Source organism: Mus pahari, chromosome X, assembly GCF_900095145.1.
Source record: "Mus pahari chromosome X, PAHARI_EIJ_v1.1, whole genome shotgun sequence".
NCBI lineage: Eukaryota > Metazoa > Chordata > Mammalia > Rodentia > Muridae > Mus > Mus pahari.
Genome location: NC_034613.1, coordinates 65,998,145 through 66,004,777, shown reverse-complemented (window position 1 = coordinate 66,004,777; position 6,633 = coordinate 65,998,145). Strand labels below are relative to the sequence as shown.

Below are 6,633 nucleotides of genomic sequence, written 5' to 3'. Positions count from 1 at the left end.
CATTTGAAATGTAAATAAAGAAAATAATAATAAAAAAGAAAAGAAAACAAAAACAAATTCTCATGAAAAAATAAAAAGATAAAAATAAAAAGATTCTGACTCAAAAAACAAGGTACAGAGCAAGTCAGGAAAATACCTGATGTTGGCCTCTGTGCTCCACATGCAGATGCACACTTACGTACTCTTATAAAAACAAATATACACAATCAGGTTAGAAACACAGCTATCATAAAATGCAACTGTACTAGTCCTAGATATACACTGGAAAAACTGAAACCAGTATACCCAAAAAAAGGAGAAAAAACCCAGCTAATATCCATGCTTAATGCAGCTAAAAAATATGCACAACCTAAGTGGACACCTCATGGAACAATTTCTAACCCTCTACCCAGCGCATTCACAGCTTTACAACCTGCTGTGCATCTAGGACAGCAGTTCCGTTCAAATGTGTTCACAAGCTTGGGGCCCCTGATCTACTAGGGTTTAGTGGCATTCTAAGAAAAGCAAAAAACATTCCTCTCTCTTCTCTTCCTCTGCCAAAAAAAAAAAAAACAACCACCGAAAAAGGTGATGTAATATGAGAGAACAAAACAGAAAGATAGCCACCTGGAAGATAAAAAAAGTGGCTAGCCAGTAACTGGATTTTCCTGGTACCTTGGCCTTGAACTTTCAGTCTATAGAAAGGTGAGAAAATGGATTTCTAGAGTTTTTTTACAACAGCCTGAATGAACTAAGAAAGTAAAGTATGGTGATTCTTTTCCCAATGTACAATTACACTGAAAACATGCACATTAGATAGAGGCTTTAAGGGCTTGTCATTTCTTACTACAGTACTGTACATCCAATACTGCAGCCATTCAAGTCTTATTCTGTACATGCAATGCTTTTGGCCAGACTTCTAAGAAGTTTGCATCTCCATGTGTGTGCATGTGGGTTCATTTCTTTGTTTATGCCTGTCTCTGCATGTGTGTGTGTGCATGTGCATTTATGTCTCCTTCTCTCATACATGCACACACAAATGTATGTATACTGACAGAATGTCCTATAGGACAATGTGACTACTAGAAAATGTCAATGACAGGAAATCATAGTAATGTGTCTGTAATTTCCAATGAGTAAGTATATCATGGTTTCAAAGTGAAAAGTTTTGAGCAACTATGGTGGTACATACCTGAAACTCCAGAGAGTAAAGGAGGTGAGTTGAAGGTCAGTCTGAGCAACAAAGAGAAGCCTTGTGCCTTATTTATAAGAAAAATAAGGAGGCTTGGAGAATATACAGTTCATTGGTAGAGCGCTGACAAAGCGTGTGAAGGGCCCAGAGTTTGGTACCCATCACCACAGGAAAAGAAGAGGTTTCAAAACTGGCCATGTGGTGAATGAATGAGTAGGTGATGGATTAGCACTTGTGTCTACTAAGAAATGAAACTTTGTTACTAAACCACACTGTAGTCCTTGAAAACAGTCTGCAGAGTGGAAACCAGCACACACAGAAGTCCACAGCCAGGCAAATGCATGCACAGTAAGTAGGTCTATGGTACATAGGAGCTAGAGAAGGTGAGAATGAAAAATGACTGCTAACAGGTATGAGCTCTTTTAGAGAATGATAAAAGTATTTTAAATTTGATGGCGGGGATATGATGCTTTGAATGTAGTTAAAAAAAACACTAAATTGTGTACATTAAACAGGTGAACTGTCTATCTCAGTAAAGCTGCTACAAAACACTTAGCAAAGGACACACAGAGAGACACACCACAGGCTGTGTACCACACCTCTGTAATTCCTTGCTCCAAATGAACTCAACCATATATCTGTATTCTCTACAACAGGACAGAAGAAACAGGTCACAAAAACAACCACGCCAGCAATGAGAGACTGTTCCTAAGAAGGGCCTAAAATGGATGCTCTCAATCATGCCCCACTGTAAAATGAGTGACAAAGGACAGATAGCATGTCAGCCTCCAAAAGTGTACCAGAGGCTGCCTCCTTCTATTCTAATAATCCACCCATATCATCACAAATGAAAAATGTCTCAGAATGGGGCTAAAAGACATTTATGGAAATAATCTGGCTGACATACATAGACTTCCAAGTCTACGCAAATTTCAGGAGGGGCATAGAAGAGAGAGAAAACCCAGGATATAGAAAAGTGCCAAATGATTTCAATTTGTTTTTAGAAGCTAGGGTTGACTGGTGATTTAAGAACCTCATATGCATGAGGAAGAAGAGATAGAGATCAACAGCTATGCTCCACTGAAAAGCCGTGAACACTGCAGTCAACTCTCCATGTTTGTTTTCTAACCTAATACAGGACTGAAGGTATAGCTTTATAGCCTGGTATGCATAGGACTGTTAATCTCCAATACTGCAAAATTTAAAAGAATGGTCTAAATCTCCAGCTTCCTAAAGATAAATTAAAAGAGGAATATATGGCTTTAGGGGTGCAGGTAGATGTTGGCATCCTTGCCTGGCACACGCAAGGTCTAGGGTTCAGCATAATCTAAGGAAAAAATGTAAAAGATGTTTGTCATAAACTACTGCTGCTATTTCTCATAATTCCTTTTCTTTCTCAGCCTTTTGCTAGTAAAATCAGCCAATTGTAACAAATGTTGGTAAATCACTATTTCTAGTGCAGAAAGCCAACACTGTCACATACAACTATCTATCTATCTATCTATCTATCTATCTATCTATCTATCTATCTATCTATCTATCTCAGGAAATATGGGGAGGCTTGGTGTGTTAACTTTCTACATAGTGGAAAACAAAACATTTTAACCATTTCACTTACTCAGAAACAAATATAGGCAAATCCCCCTCCTGACTTTTTTTTCAGACCTCTCTTCTGTCTTCAATTACCTGTTAATATACAATACTCAAGGTAAGATAAAAATGTCAACCAACACATGCTAAAGTATATATTGTCAACATCATCTAACTGGGCAGATAAGTGATTTAGTTAAGTTAAGTCTAGTCAATTAGGCTTGCATGTAGATGTGTCTGCCAACAACGGACCACATACAAGATAGTGCACCCATATTCTTTCATCACCTGCAGTATCATAACTAGGTTACTTCCTGTATAAGCACTCTATGGCTGCCCACCAGCAAATTTAAGGATGCATCCCTTAGAATATACCCCTCTGAAGTGCTCCATAACTGTATCACAACAACACTCTGTAGCTTTACTATTAAGAACCATGTAAGTGGCAGGCAGCCACTGATCAAATTGATGGTTGTATCTCTGTAAAAAGTACACAGAGAAACAGAGAAACCTGCTCAGAGTTTAGCATGATCTCAGACTGTTCGTGAGCAGCCCATAAATGACATTTCTCAGTTACAGAAATCTCCCCAGGCAATCTTCTCACTGCTAACACAATCTCCTCTGTCAACCAAACGCACACTAAGTGAAAATATAGATCTTTCTCTTAAATCAAGGTAAGACACAAGATAATTTTATATGGAGAGACTGCAGTGGTACACAACTGTAATCCCAAGACTCAGGGAGCAGGAACAGAAGGATCTTAAGTCCAAAACTAGCCTGGGCTACATAGTAGCCTACACAGTCACCCTGACTGTGACAACTGAGGCTGTTTCCTTGATACAGAGAGTACCCCCAAAGGACACAAACAGCCCTGTTTAGAATTTCTAGTATAGGAATACATGGTGGGAAAAACAAGGGGGGGGGGTGAGACGGCCCTCACTGGTGCAGGGAAGAAAGGAGAAAGATCAGAACATGTGATGTCCCTAATTTCTGAAGACAAATAGCTGTGAACAAATTCACACACGCACGCGTGCGCACACAGAGTCAACTGAATACCAATATAGGAAGCATATCAAGTAATGCTTCAATGCAAACTGATCTTGTAATTCCTACATTAGCTTCAATGCAGGTAGGAGCAGAGGACTAAGTCAAGCCTAGCTCAAGTAAGAGTGCCTATCATTCAGGATCCCTGTTGCTGGGCCATGTCTACTGAACTGTGAGTCCCCCATGGTGTCTCAGAGACCAGTAGCAACCCTTAGCCATCCTCTGTGCTTTTTGCATATAGGATAATCCTGTCTTCATGGCTAAGGTGATAAGGACAAAGAAAGGGAAATTGGGGATTCTAACTCTCTGGTGTGTTGCCTCCATCACACCCCAGGCAGGTGTACAGAACCGTTTAGACATAAAGATGGGCAAAAAGGCAGCTATATGCCCAACCAATATAGGCTGACAGAATGCATGGCCAGCAGTTTTGAAATATCTGCAACCGGTAAGCAGGCCAGCTCCAAGATACCTGCTCATGTATTTAAATACTTGATCACCATCTGGTGAAGTTGTTTGAAAAAGCTGTAAGACTTTCAAGAAGTCTTTGGTGGAAAAAGTAAGCCACACCATAGTGAACTGTACTCTTATTTTTATTTTATGTGTATGTTTGCCTGCATGAATATCTGTGTATCTTTATGTATCTACACCTGCCACAGGCAAACCATGTGCACGCACCACATGAATACAGTGTCCACAGAGGGCAGAAGATGATATCAGATCCCCTGAAACTCGTTACAGACAGTTGTAAGCCAGGTGCTGGGACTGCAACCAATTCCTCTACAAGAGCAGCCAGTGCTCTTAAAACAAGGAGCCATCTCTCCAGCTCTTATCCCCAAGTTTTCTAAGGGGCTGTTCCCAAATGTGAGTGACCATGCCTACCCACTGAGAGACAAGACACGGTCTGTATCCATCTTAGGCTACTACAATTAAGGATGAGAATGTTCTTGGTTTGAAATAGTAGAGACATCTGGGATGCTGTTCAAAATCCTACAGTTACAATACATTAGTCCTCCCTTATACTTGAGATTCCTGTGGTTTGACTTCTGGTTTCAGCTGCATGTGATCTAAAACTATTAAGTGCAAAATCCTACAACTAAACTCCTCTGTTTTAAGTATGAATGATTGTGCTGTCCTCCTCTACCTCATCCAGAGGGAGATTCGTCCCTTGGTACAGCATATCTACACTGTATATACTACTTCTCCATTGGTCACTTAGAAAACATCTCTGTTATCATATGGCTTGTCATAGCACTACAATGCTTATGCATTCAAATTTTTTTATTTTACTTAATATTAAGCTTCATGCTAACCTTACCCTCTTCACTTCATCACAGAGTCATCACAGGAATAATGGGTACCACATAATGATATGGTGAGGGAAATTCACATTCATATAGTTATCATAGTACAGTGGTACAACCATTTTATTTATTATTATTTTAATCTATTGCTGTGATAATATATTCAGTTTATTACACATATGCAGGCACAGAAAAAGAAAAATTTCAAACAAATGTTGGTATCAAGAATCTACTGGAGACCTTAAGCCACTTGCTGTATGGGTGAGAGTCAACTATTTTTAGTTCTACTGGAATGGTACATTCTACTGTGAACAGTATGAGGGGCTGAGAGGACACAAATATATAGGTATTATCTGAGTACGTTAGGGAGATCAATGAACACAGAGATAAATCAACACAGACAATGATTTTCCATGATCAAACTGGTAAATTGGCTTCATCCATAGCTTTGCATTATATGTTAACCATTTTGTGAATGCCAGCACATCTAGGCCCACCCTTCCCTCTTTGTCTGAGGTATTAAACAGGTTTCCTAACTAGTTTCCCATTGTCTAGTCTCATGACCTTGAAGAAAATCTATTTACTCTCCTCACACCTGCAGCAAAATCAACACCTCTATCTTCACATCCACGCCTGAATTCTGTAAGGCCTGTCTTATCAGGGTTATTCCTTGCAGAATAAGCTCTTTTGGATCCTTGATAAAAATTGCTAAGAAAGAACTCTTAAGGAGCCTGGTCTCTGAGTGGACATTTCTGGGTGTGAAGCAATTTCTAGGAATCAAGAGCACAGATCCCAGGCCAGAGAAGCTAAGGCAGATCCAGCTGGCTTAGGATCACAGGGTCCCGCACACTCAGGACTTTCTGTTCCTTGCCTACATCAAGTAAATAAAAGATGGGAACAATGTTAGAGGACAGCTTCTACCACATGCACTAAAGAGTGCACAGAATCCTTCCTGGCATGCAGAGAATGTCATATCTAAAATTGGTCTTGGGATTGAACTCCATAGTGTGTGCAAAAAATATATAGTCTTGTCATTCAGCACTGTGCAACCTAGACAAAAACCTGGTAGAGTAGGGTAACTTTCATCATCCACCTTCCCCTTAAAACAGATTGAAGGGCACCTAATGTTACCCATATGCTGGGAGTGATAAAGATATATGGAAAATTGCATGGTCCTTCTGCTCCTGGCTCATCAAAATTATCAGTTGGCTAAAGTCATGGCACATACCTGTCACCTCATCACTAGTTTGAGGAGAGCCTGGAATGCAGAGTAAGACTGTGTAACAAAATAAACCAACTAATAAATAAGTAAGCAAGCAATTGAAAAAGATCATTACTAGTTGTCACTGGAAAAAAAAAACACAGTATTTTGAGCTGGGTCGTAGTGGCACAGCCTTTAATCCCAGCACTCATGAGGCAGAGACAGGTGGATCTCTGAGTTTACAGCCAGTCTGGTCTACAAAGGAAATTCCAGGACAGCCAGGGCTACACAGAGGAAACCCTGTCTCAAAAAAAAAAAAAAAAAAA

General features: G+C 39.8%; 1 protein-coding gene across 2 annotated transcripts in view; it reads right to left on the bottom strand.

Annotated features, from left to right (window-relative positions):
- Positions 1-6,633, bottom strand: part of LOC110313349 (F-box-like/WD repeat-containing protein TBL1X) — a 163,066-nt gene that overhangs the window by 85,918 nt on the left and 70,515 nt on the right. Inside the window, exon 2 of one of the 2 annotated variants that reach the window (XM_029533968.1) lies at positions 2,790-2,857. The exons of the other annotated variant lie outside the window; for it this stretch is intronic. The gene's annotated coding sequence lies outside the window, so the exon portion shown is untranslated. The remainder of the gene's footprint in view (positions 1-2,789; positions 2,858-6,633) is intronic. 2 annotated transcript variants of the gene reach the window in all.